Here is a 13,188-nt window from a genome sequence, read left to right on the forward strand (position 1 = left end):
GCTGCGGGGCCGGGGCCAGGACGCTCCCTCCTGCCTCGCCGCTTTCCTTCCCCTCGTTTGTATTTCCCTTCTGAAACTTGCCCGAGGCCGGGCCTCGTGCCCCGCTGCTGCTGCTTCCCCGGCTCCCCTCTCCGCCCAGGCGCCGGGTGACGGCTTCCAGGCCAGCCGCCCTCCACCAGGGTGCAGCGGCAGCAGCGCCAGCACCCTGCGCTGCCTTGGGAGGCTTTCGAGGGTGCCGCGGGGCCGGAGCCGGGTTGGGGGTGCAAACATGAACCCAGGCGAACCCAGAGGTAGGATTTTTTTTTTTTAAGTTAAATTTTCCGTATTGCAAGCCAGATTAGCCCAAACAAAGTCCAAGTCTAAGAGTCGGTTCAGCCGGCAAACATACTCCACCCCCGTCTGGGGCTTCAGATGTTTCCAAAACCTTTGCCAGGCGTCCTACTTGCTTGGGGTTCAGATGCCCCCGAGCTTTCCTTGCCCTCTGCCATATGGCCCCAGGGGCAAGCCAGGGAGGAGTCTCTTGTTTCCATAAAGTGGGCTTAAAGCCAAACCTTCCCACTTCAGCAGCTAAATGGGAAGTTTACTATATATTACCTTGGCAGCTACTATCCCTGTGCCAGGAGAGCAGTCTTCCTGGGTTGTGACTAGGAAGACCGCCTCTGTGGTTACGGTGTTTCCTTTGGCAAGGACTATGCTTGGTCGGAGCTGACAAGAGGCCAAGAAGCAACCCAGAGATAAGGATCCACAAGTGGGTGAGACCTGCTGTGGTCCTTTGAGTCTGTTTGCCAGACATGAATTGCTCTATTCTGTTCCAGGAGTTCAAAGAAAAAACAAGGAGTGAAAACTAAGAGCTGGCCATTTCCCACCCCTGCCAGACATCTAAAAACATTGAGAACCATTGCTCTAGGCAGCTCTTCTTTTCTTCTCCCACACACACTCCCAGCAGACCTGGGCTCCTCAGGACCACTGGATGCTTTCCCCAGAAGGTCTTCTGAGCAGCCCCAAGCTACTCCTGGAGCTGTGTGACTTGGGTGGAGAGGTGTAGGCAGTCAGGTCAGGTTCATTTCCAATCACTGTGCTCATAAGTGGACTTGGCCGCCTAAGGGCGATTCTGTTCAGCCATTCGAGGCCCTGAATATCCATGAATGCATATACAAAACACCATCATCTGAACCTTAAAATTGAATCACAAAAAGCAGCCAAGAGGAGGAAGGTGACTTTCCCATCTTTTGTGTTAACAGCATGAATTTTTGTACTAATCCCCCAAAGGATGCCTTGCTTCATTCAAGCACTTAGGTGTGTAAGGCCACTTAACGCAGCTAATAGGTGGAACAGAATCTGGCCCTCAGTCTTCTTTCCCCCATCTCCCTTCTGTAGATTCCAGTTGGCCCATAAATCTCACTGGTTGTCCCATCACTAGAAATGTCACATGTGGTACTGAGCTGTGCTGCAAGATTGGTTCCATTCCATACGTACATCTGCTGGGACATATGGCGCTTTAACAGCTCAGATCTGTGTGCACCTTGCTCTGCTGTGGATCACTGTGGGAACTTTGGAGTGGGTCACAAACCAGCATTACTCTTTTAATCATGCATAGTGAGGCAAGATTTGCTTTTAGTTACAGTGCAGTCCTATTAACCAGGTAACTTTTGAGGCCCCTTTCAGCCCTACAATTCTGTGATTTTGCCTTTAATCATGTTTTAGCTTGGTGCTTAATTTTTCTGGACTTGAGGCATTGACCCTTCTGTAATGCTTGTGAACTGACTGGCACCCAGTTTTAAAAACCATATATTACAGTGCTTGCTTCCTTGCAGAGGGGATGGGCAGTGGGAGTGGGCAGTCAGCCAGGTAGATAGATACCACTTATGCTAAGCCTGAACTATGGCACCTGGGTGAAAATCCTTGTTTTAGCTGCCTACAGGATCTCACAATCAGTGATCACATTCGAAGTTGTACGCTTAAAATTGCGCAAGTTATTTTACATCTTGGCACTGAGCTTTTCACTGTGTTGTATTTTGGGATTTAAAGTATTGGTTGTAGGCTGAATAACTATGAGTCATCAGATGATCACTAATCCTCTAGATCATTGGTTCAGATCTTCTTTCAGGTCAGTAGTGACTGAATGTTACTATCAACCAGCAATTCAGAGGCCTTCCAGGATGACGCTTTGTGGTCAGAGCACTTGCTAGTTTAGATCACAACCACCTGCCTTGTTCTGGCCATATTGGCTTTCAGAAGCTGTGAACATTCAATCAGTATGGGGGATGAGCTGCTGGAGGCAGTCCCTCTAGAACAGGGGTGGGCAAAATATGGCCCATAGAGGGATTTTGCCCAGCCCATGGTGGGCCCCTCATTGCCACCTGGGCCAGGCATGAGGGGGATAGCCCAGGCTGGGAAACGTGTGGCCGGTTCTGCTGGTCTTGGGAATGCAGTGGGGCTTGGGCAGCACGGCAGCCAGACTTCATTTCTTGGCAGCCCTGGTGCTGGCAGCTGGCTGCTTCTGGGTGCTGCTGCTGGGCCCAGTCCTGCTCTCTGGCACTCTGACTATCTGCCCCACACTCGCTGCTGTGGGGAAGGACCCATGCAGGCAGGGCGTGTGGCCAGGCAGCTGCGATGTGGTCGTGGGTTGGGGAGACCCTGGGACACTGCGGTGGTGCCAGGGCGGGGCTGGTGCCAGGGCAGAGCTGCAGTCCGCTGCCTGCACAACTCTGCAGTGGGCATCTGTGTAACGGAAGTGTGCAGGGAATGGATCACAGCTTTGCCCTGGGCCCCAGCCCTTTGTTGTCATCACACCAAAACGCCAGATCTCATCCTGGACGTAGCTCCCTCTTCCCCTGCGTGGCTTCCAGCGGGTCTCCATGGAGAGCCCAGCATCAAGGCGCTGTGACAGTGCGGGCCTGGGGCAGAACCCCAGTTTTGCAGGCAGGGATATGCAGGGAGCACATTGTGGTACTGCCACAGCCCTGTGCTGTTGTGGCCCTGTGATCCTGGGGTCTCCATGGAGAGCAGCTGGGAGCCACATGGGCAGGGCACATGGCTGGGCAGGTGGGGAGCGTCTGGGGCCAGGGCATGGATCTTGGGGTAGTGATAGCATGGGGCCGGGGCCAGGGCAGAGCCTTGATCTGTTCTCTGCATGCCCCTGCCCACGAACCTGTGCCGGTCACAGAGGTATATAGGCAGTAGATCATGGCTATGCTGCGGGCCCTGGGCCTGTGCTGTCAATGCCCCATGATCCCCCACCCCATGATCCTGGTCTTGCCCGCCTGTCTGGCTCTTCAACACCGCTCCCTGCCAACTTGAGGCCCCATCCCACATAGGGAGTTTTGGTGAGTTGTTGAAAGGGGGGAGGTGGAGGTGCTGACCCGGCCTGCAACAGCTCAGCCAAACTCCCTAAGTAGTCCATGGTTCCAAATAATTGCCCACCCCCGTCCTGGAACATCATGAAGGTGATGAAATTTTTATTACTTGTGGTATGCCTGTTTGTAGTTTGCAGAGTAGCTGGTCCAGATTTTTTCAAAAGCAACAAAGTTTACTTTTATATAAAGAGGAAAAGTTGGATTCAGGAGCTTTAGGGGATACTACTTGTGTTCTTCTAAAGCAACACTTTTCACAATTGGCACTCTGTTTCATTTTTCTGGATATGTTTTATAGAATTTTATGAGCTTCAAAATAACTTGGAAGTTGTTGCAGAAGCAGAGTGTGTTGGGAATTGTCTGACAGTATAGTTTTGTTCGAAAGTGCCTATTCATCAAAATGGAAACTTTTCTTGGGAATGTGTCAGAAACTGGGTCAGAAATTTCTGGACCAAGCACTACAACATGGCTAGAAAGTAGCCCATTTGGTGTGGTGCTCTTCTGCAGTGTAGGCAGAGCAATCACTTGAACCTCTGGTCCTTGATTCACAGCTGTTGGCTGCTCTGTGTGCACTGACTATTTTGAAAAAAAAATCAGAGGGCCTTGGTTTTGTCATAAGATACAATAGAACTTTTTTTTTAAGATTGTGAATAATGTTCCAAGACAGGAAGATCACATGTAAGCTACCAGTCAGAAGTCATACATTTGGTATGAATTGCAAGGCTCTCACAGACGCTTCAGACTGCCTTTATAGGTTCTCACAGTTTCACATAAGAGAATCCCTTTCAAGAGTAGGTTTGGTGAAAGAATGAGAGCTCCCCCTTGTCCAGTCTGATGCCTGCACTATCGCTGCATATAATATTTTCCCCCAAAAAGGGACGATAGAGGAGCTTAAACAACTAAATGAAAAGAATGTTATTAATGATTTAAAGTTAAGTATTAAGAGTTAGGAAATTTTAAAAGTGTGCCCATGGCACCTTAATTCAGTCCCATTGAGAAATCACTTGTCACATACTTTCTTTTTTTAACATACTATTTTTCTTTCCCAAAGGATCACAAAGCGTCCAGCAAAATATCTTGTGACCTTCTTTGTACCTTTTCACACAATAAGAGCTGTTATTCAGATTCAAGGTTATGTTATTAACAACTGCCTTTTTCTGATCTCCAAGCCAATTCCTACAGTTCTCTCTCCTTCAAAAGTTTGCATGGTGTCTGCTTGTTTTCATCTCTCCTGTTGGGATCAGAATCTATATAGGTGAGAGCTACCTGTGCCTTATAAGCATGCTCTCTACTGAACCAGAGATTAGCATTTAGTCAGCTAATGACACAATTCTAAAACAGTAACAGAAAATATTTGTAATCCCAGAAAAAAGCCCTTCCTTTTGAGTCAAAGTGTGTCTTCTGTCAGAAGATGTGAAGGGAATGTGGGAATTTCACAGGGCTTACTTCCCTACTGGGTAGTTTGTTGCCTAGATGCTAAGTAGAAGTCAGACTTTGATGGACTGGCAATTCCTAGTTGGGGAAAAAGGTGAATACCTAGAATGCTGTCACAGCTGTTTCCTAATATCAATACTGATGACTGACCTCTGGGAATGAAATGATAGACTTGAAGGGCTAAAACTTCGATGATTTCGACATGCTCTGAAGTGGCTACGTGGGAATTAACTGCTACAGTAAAATTCTGGTATTTGCATATGTAATACAATGAACAGTAATAACACTGAGACTAACTCTTTCCAACTTTCTTTTTGGTTAGCTTCTGGAGGCATAGGTGGCTATTATGTTTTACATACACTTTTCCTTTTTTAATTTAATATAAATGTAGCTTGTCCACTGGCTTCAGCTATTTTACTGTTCACAAGGCTAACTGTTATTACAGTTCTAATCTGTATTCGTAATGTGTTGTGTGTTTATGTTCTGATATCTGGTTCAGTTCAGTATGTGAAGGATTTATTAGTTTCAAGCTACTTTTGAAAGATATGCCAGACTATGGCAACTTTTTGGCATTTTCCCTCTAGTCAGAGAGATCTTGCCTTCTCTGTGGTGACACATTTAATTAAGTCTTTGATCCAAGCTGACCCTGTAGGGAGCTTTGTCATCCATACTAATGCAATGCATTTTGGCCGGCAGTACAGCATGTGTGTAGTACACTCACAAAGTGTAATTTGCTAAGGGTCGGATTGTGCCTATTAGGCACTGGCCTGTAGTAAGGGCATTGTGGAGGTTCCCACAGCTCCCTGGCACACAGCAGGCATGTGGTTGCTGTTATTGTGCTCTTACAGCATCTCAGCATATGCTGCTCTTTGAAGGCTGCTGTGGAGGTGGAATGGGGTCATGGCCTGGTTGAGCTGCCTTGCTCAGGGAGCAGTCAGTGCACTTGGAACTCAAGGCTACAAGTGCAGCTATTCCCAGTGCAGAGAAAGGAGGGGGAGCTTGTGCAATGCTTTTCCTGCTGATCGGATCCACCCATTATTTTTGTCCAGTTCAGTCTAAGTAAGCTTAATTTCGCAACCTGCAGTATGCTTGCAATAGAGCAGCAGAACCTGGATAGTTGTGCTCTTTGTTACGTAGTGCAGTGTGCTTACTGTATGTTGCACAATGAGGTTGCCCCATGCTTCCACACCACAAAATGACTGAAACAGTGAAGGATGGGATATGTTAGAGAGGGGGGATGGCTTGAAGGCAGTGCCCTATATGGGGAAGGGAGATAGTGTAGTATGATGCATAAGAAAAGTTTTTAAAGATGGAGGCCTGTTGGGCTGAATAGTCTTTCTTTGCTTCTAAAAATTTGGATAAGAGTTATGCAAATTGACTCAACTAATCTATTTTGATTCAGAATAATTTTTAGTTGCAAAAACTTCTACAGTTGCAGTTTCTATTTGTCTGAAGCCCTATAGTGAAACACAGCTTTGATTTGTAGTGGTATTTTTTCACTTGTGGTTTTGAATCCTTTTGAGTTCTAAGCAGTTAGTAGTCAGGGAGCATTCTCTGTCCCAAATAAATAAATAATCGTGTATCTAGGGTCATATGAAGAAAGATCAGTGAGAAAAGGAAACTTCCTTTTTACCAAGATTTGCTTGATGGACTTCTCTTTAGATGTATTTGTTTTTAGTAGTTTTAATGAAGTAAACTCTTAGCTGAATGATACAATAATTATAACGTGAATAATAAAATCTCAGGCAAGATAACAGTCCACATGTGTCATTTCTATCTTGGAAGAGGCTCTTTAAAAACTTATCCAACAGCTAATTTACTTTACTCCTGCATAACAGGCTTGTTTTGTTTTATCTTAAAATAAAAAACAAACAATTGCTATATTGCAGAAATAACTTAGTTTGGTCAAAATAAATTTATATATTCTTCTCAAAGTCAACCATGAACCCTGTGGAAATGTCTATATTTAAAGTTAAATGTGTAAATAAGTGTTTGCAGGATCATTTCCAAGAAACATGACTGAATTACCATTTTGGCTTTCTTATACCAGGCTGAGACCTAGACAGAGGAGTAGGATTGGAGAGAGCTGTTCATTTGAGGCATATATACTCCTCTTTTCTCATGTTGTATGTGCGTTTCCCATTGATGTCAAAAGAGTTATTTCCGTCACTTCAAATAGACATTATTGCTAACCCCAAGCATTACAAGTGTAATCAGGGCCCCCAAAACCATCAGACTAAAGTTAAACAGGCATTTTTTTTCCTTCTGGTTTTTGAGTCTTTATGGTGCATGTGAGTTAACTTTTCAAGAGCTTTTCTGCAACAAGTGAGGGCTAGAAGAACTGGTTTGAGAGAGAGTGAAAGAGCTGAATTCCCATCATATTCATAGATTTCATAGACATTAGGGCTGGAAGGGACCTCTGAAGATCATCGAGTCCAGCCCCCCGTCCGAGGGGCAAGAAGTCAGCTGGGGTCACAGGATCCCAGCAAAATAATCATCCAGTTTGCTCTTGAAGGTGTTCAGTGTAGGTGCTTGAACCACCTCTGATGGCAGGCTGTTCCAGACCTTGGGGGCTCGGACAGTAAAGAAATTCTTCCTTATGTCCAGCCTGAAGTGGTCTTGCAGTAGTTTATGACTGTTCGATTCCCATCTAACCACATGCTTGGAGTTCCAGGAAAAATGCAGATTATCATGACAGCAATACTGAATATCATGGGCATTGGAGACACTGAGCTTGGCGGTGCACCCCCTGCAAAAAGGCACCACACTGCCGGGGGTGCCTGCAGGCAGTTGCTGCTTGCCACCCCCCACCTCCTGCTGCTGACACCACTGGCGATGGTGGTGGGTGGTCGCTAACCACAGGTTGGTGCTTGCCACCTCCCCTTCCCCCACCGCCGACAGCATCATGGCTGCCTGCGGGAACTTGCTGCTTGTAGCTGCCATGCTCCCGCTGCTGAGAGCGCCCCCACTGCCTGTGGGAGCTCACCATACCCCCTCAGCCTCCGGGGGCACGTGGCGTTCGTGATCATGGAAAAACTACTTAAAATATGGTTGCTTCTTTATTGTCTAAGTAGGTTCCCTGACATCACCATTTACAGTATAAATAAGCCCTTTATATTCTTTTTTGCTTGGTTTGTTTTTTTAAATCAGGGGTTTTCCACTTTTTTGGAGCAGTGTACCTGCGGCAGCCAGACGCGGAGCAGTGTACCCACTGTGGTCAGATGCAGAGCCGGTGGGGAGGGCGGCGTGTGGTCGAACTCAGAGCTGTGGCAACCGCCACATGCGAGCTTCTCCCTGGTGTGTAGTGGTACTCCATTCCCACCTGCCCTTCTCAAGTACCCCTGGAGGTATGCATACCCCTGGTTGACACCCCCTGTCTTAAACTGATACCTAACTATGCAGTCATAAAAATATTGAGTTTTATTTATGAAAATACCTTTATACAGATGATAAGGAGCCATATAATGGACAACAACCTGCTTTGTATTGAATGACTGCAAAAGAAAGAGTGGAGGAATGTGGTTTGAAGGAGCACACTGGCTCTGGATTTAGGATCCACTGATCGCAACTGTTCCATTTGATAATAAGCAATTTTATTGATATACAGTAATAACAGAAAAGAAACAATACAAACAATCAAGCAATTCGATGTATTTACCAAATCCTAGGGTTGTCATCTGAGTGAAAATACATCTGGCCACTCTGAGGCTCTGTCTAAGGTGTCAGATGTCACCAGCCTGCAGGTGGGATGCAAAGGCCTACACCCCCACTCCAGTGGAGTGGATGAGATGGACTGGTGGTGTGTCCTCTGTCCATAGTGGCCTCAGGGACCCTTCCCGGGGGACAGGGATGAGAGATGGAAAGGAATGGGGGGGATCCTGTTTGTTACTCTCTAGTCTTTGCTTTTGTATTCTTCTTAACTCCTGATGACTCCTCATCTGTGGCTATTGCTGATTGGTCTCTCAGTACTGTTGTTACAGTTCATGTAGCTTATCACATGCACACATACTAATTTGGTTTTTCTGGGCCTTCTCCTAATTTGGTCTGTTCCCCTAAAACCGGAACTCAGGCCCCCCTCCTGTGGGGCCTTGTTAGTTGGTGCCACTTTATAGATTCATAGATGCTAGGGTCAGAAGGGACCTCAACAGATCATAGAGTCCAACCCCCCCTGCATAGGCAGGAAAGAGTGCTGGGGTCAGATGACCCCAGCCAAATGCCTATCAAGCCTTCTCTTAAAGACCCCCAAGGTAGGGAAGAGCTCCACCTCCCCTGGAAGCCCATTCCAGGTTTTTGCCACCCTCACTGTGAAGAAGTTTTTCCTGATGTCTAGCCTAAATCTGCTCTCTGTCAGTTTGTGGCCATTGCTCCTTGTTACCCCAAGAGGTGCCCTGGTAAACAGAGCATCTCCGATCCCTTGTTGCGTCCCTCTAATGAATTGGTAGGTGGCTACAAGATCACTTCTCAGCCTTCTCTTGCTGAGGCTGAAGAGGTCCAGGTCCCTCAGTCTGTTCTCATAGGGCTTGATCTGTAAGCCCCTGACCATATGAGTGGCTCTCCTCTGGACCTTCTTGAGTTTATTAACATCCTTCTTGAAGTACGACGCTCAAAACTGCATGCAGTACTCCAGCTGTGGTCTGACCAATGCTGCATAGAGGGGAAGTATCACCTCCTTGGAACTGTTTGTCATGCATCTGCTGATGCAAGATAAAGTGCAGTTAGCTTTGCTGATGATTTCATCACGCTGATGACTCATGTTCATCTTGAATCCACTATGACTCCGAGATCCCTTTCTGCTTTGTGCTTCTGAGGGAGTGCTGGATATTTTTGCGCCTTAGGTGCAGCACTCTGCACTTGTCCTTGTTGTATTGCATCCTATCGTGTACTGCCAACTTTTCTAACCTGTCCAGGTCTGCCTGCAATCATTCCCTACCCTCCAGAGTGTGCACTTCATTCCACAATTTAGTATCATCTGCAAACTTGGACAGAGTACACTTCACACCCACATCCAAGTCACTGATGAACATATTGAATAGTACAGGTCCAAGGACCGAACCCTATGGGACCTCACTACCAACATCCTTCCAGGTCGATACCGATCCATCTACTACCACTCTCTGGATGCAACTGCTAAGCCAATTTGCTACCCACCGGACCGTGTAAACATCTATGTCACAGCCTTTTAATTTATTTATGAGAATGGGATGAGATACCGTATGAAAAGCCTTGCTAAAGTCCAGCAAAACGACATCTACCTCTACTCCTGCGTCTGAGCATTTTGTGACCCGGTCATAAAACAGAACCAGATTGGTCAGGCATAACCTACCTGCTACAAATCCATGCTGCTTTCCCTGCTGCATTATTTTTCCCTCTGGACTTCCACAAATATGATCCTTCATAATCTTTTCCAAGACCTTTCCAAGGATGGAGGTGAGACTGACTGGCCTATAATTACTTGGATCCTCCTTCCTCCCCTTCTTGAAAATAAGGACCACATTGGCCCTTTTCCAGTTCTCTGGGACCTGACCCAAGTGCCACGAGTGCTCAAACAGTCGTGCCAGTGATTCTGCTATGACATCGGCTAATTCCTTCAGTACTCTCGGATGCAACTCATCCGGACCTTGGTGTCGACAGTTGGTAGGCTGGTGTCCCTCTGCCTGTCTAAGAACCCATTAGGAGACTTATCTTGAGCCCTATTCAGGAATACTGAGACAAAAAACTCATTGAATAGCTTAGCCTTGTCCCCCCTGTCTGTCACTAATTGCTCCTTCTTGTTCAGTAGGGATCCTATGCTGCCCTGTGCCTTCCTTTTGCTCCCTACGTACCTAAAAAAAAATACTTTTTGTTGTCTTTAATTTGTGTTGCCAGCCTCAGCTATCTCATGCTATGGAACGGTACATATCCCCAGTTCCCAGACTGTGTTTTCCAGATTATGTTGGCCTTGTTGTGTTAGACAGCCTGTCTGCTTCCATACCATTTCTAAACCAATACATGCCAAGTACACACTTGGGACAAAACATATATGTGGTAAAGCAGGGCTGTTCAAGCAGTGGTGCACGGGTTGCATGCTGCCTGTGAGGGGTTAATTTGCTCCTGCCCAGCTGCCAATCCCACCCCCCCCCAATTTTAAGCGCGCTCTCCCTCCTCCAGCTTTTCTTGCCTACAGGTGCTCCTGCTGCAGGAGGTGGGGCAGTGTGGTGATGTGCACAGGAAGCAGAGGGTATGCCTGGGGGTGTGCAGTGCATCAGTGTGGGGGGAATGCCCGTGTCCGTACATGGTGTAGTGGCTGGGGTGGACACCTCTGTGGGCATGCAATGCCATGGTAAATGGTAGGAATATGTGGATGCACATTGCTTCCACTGCAGTGAGGAAGGTCATATGAGTGCACACAGCAGTGCGGGTACAGTATGTAGGGGGGAATGTCTCTCCGGTGTGTGGCCTGGGGGGCCCTTGGCTTACTCTTGTGCAGTCCATATGTGGAGAGCCCCCGCTGGTGTGGCCTGTGGAGCGTTCTCCTAGCTACTTAGAAGTTGGATAGCCCTGTAGTAAAGCATAAAAAGAGAGATGTGGCATCCTCATGGCATGTGCTCTGCTTGGATCCATGAGTGCCCCACTCTCTCTAGTCTCCTGCAGGCTAATTTTCTCTGCATGCTGTAATGTGCAGTATGCCCTAGCCAGAGGCCTCCTTTTCAAAGAGCATTTTTTATCTGCCCACCTGTACCATCTTGCCCTGTGTCAGTGAGATGGCTCAGGGAACATAAACATAGTTGGCACTCTTCTGCTTCTAATGAACCTCTTCTTAAAATGTTGAGGGAAGCTGCGCTGAATTAATGATGACTGCAGACGAGCTGGATTAAATGTGTCCTGTTTGTTCTGGCTACACTAACCCTTTGACAGCACAGAGTTCAAATCAAAAGCTGCTTTCTCTCCCTTCCCGGTTGCCTAGCAACCTCCTTCCTCTTATTAACATATGATTGCTATTCCTTTTTATTATATTAGTACAATGCTACATGCTCTGCTCCCAACCCGGCACTACATCCTACAAAAAGGGTAGAATTTGGCCCTTTATATGAGGCTTATGGGAGTATGTTGGTTGGCAGAAAAATCAAACATTTGGGATTGTGAAATCTTTGGCCGTAAATGATTTGTCAGAAACTCAGCAGGTGGTATTTGTGTGGACATACTATGCAAAGCCTTTTCATTTTTAAGTTGAGATCATGTGTAAACTTGGGGCAGAAATCCCTCTAGATTGGCAAACATTCTCCTGTCATTGCTCTTGCACAACTTCCATTTACAAAATATCATTGGAGATTTCCTGTGCAAATTTGGGTGCGAATTCCTTGCATCCCTTTTGTCCATCCCAAGCATGGTTCTGTGATTCAGCTGAAAATTACAACAGTGACTGGGGAGGAGAGAGAGGGAGAAAGTGGGAAAGTGGAGTAACCAAAGATAATCTTGTTTCTTTTGGTAATCTCAGTGAAAACTAGGCAAAATGGCTAATTTTCCATCGGAACAATGACATTTAAATCAGGGTAGCAATTTTAAGACTTTCTCCCCATCTCTCTTTCTGGTCATTTTTTCATAATTAAACAGTGCCTACATATTTTTAGTTTTTTTCCCAAAATATACAGAATCTGAACAGGCCATTCTCTCCAGAGAGAAACAAAGGTAATTCTAGATAAGCAATGTGGGGTTAAAAAATACCAAAGCAAGCTTAACTTGGGGAATACCTACACTGTGTTGCTGGTAATGATTTAACTCTGTTGGCAATACTATGGAACCTGAGCCCCGATTCTGTATAGAACTGTCTGGCAGAGCAAGGCATTTTTCTGCCACCAGAGGTACACCAGGTCTCTACAACTGTGTCCACAGCGGGGGATTTGTTTCATGCATGTAATCAGCAGCTGTGTGTTGATAGAACTTGGTAATATGGAGTGTTTTTTTAAAAACAGGTTAACTTGTTTCAATAACATGTTTAAAACAATGCAAATTTTGACAAGCCAAATTGTATCTTAAGGTTTTAGGTGGCTGAGGTGGAAACAAACAATGTCAGCAAATATTTAGAATAAGAGGTGGTAATTTCTAAGTGTGCACAAGCTGCGTGCTTATGCTGAACTAGACTAGAGTTTGGCCTCACTCTCAAACCCTGTAAAACTCAAATATGACAGTGTGCTGTAGCTTGTATCATCTCATCTAAGACATGGTAAAGGTTGAAAAAAAAATCAAATGGCCACAACTCATCAGCTGCTAACATGGGTACTTTGTGTCAGTCTTTCATCAGTCCCATGGGACACCTATGCCTGCTACAGGACAGGAAGGTCTAAGTGAGGGAGATCCCCTGCCCTCCATCAATGCTCACCTCGTGAAGGAACACCTTGAGAAGCTGGATACCTTCAAGTCAGCC

General features: G+C 46.3%; 1 protein-coding gene across 1 annotated transcript in view; it reads left to right on the top strand.

Moving 5' to 3' along the window:
- The window catches only part of DPYD (dihydropyrimidine dehydrogenase), a 672,292-nt gene that overhangs the window by 517 nt on the left and 658,587 nt on the right, over positions 1–13,188 (top strand). The window lies entirely within an intron of this gene.

The sequence above is a fragment of the Crocodylus porosus genome, unplaced genomic scaffold, assembly GCF_001723895.1.
Source record: "Crocodylus porosus isolate Cpor-Errol unplaced genomic scaffold, CroPor_comp1, whole genome shotgun sequence".
NCBI lineage: Eukaryota > Metazoa > Chordata > Crocodylia > Crocodylidae > Crocodylus > Crocodylus porosus.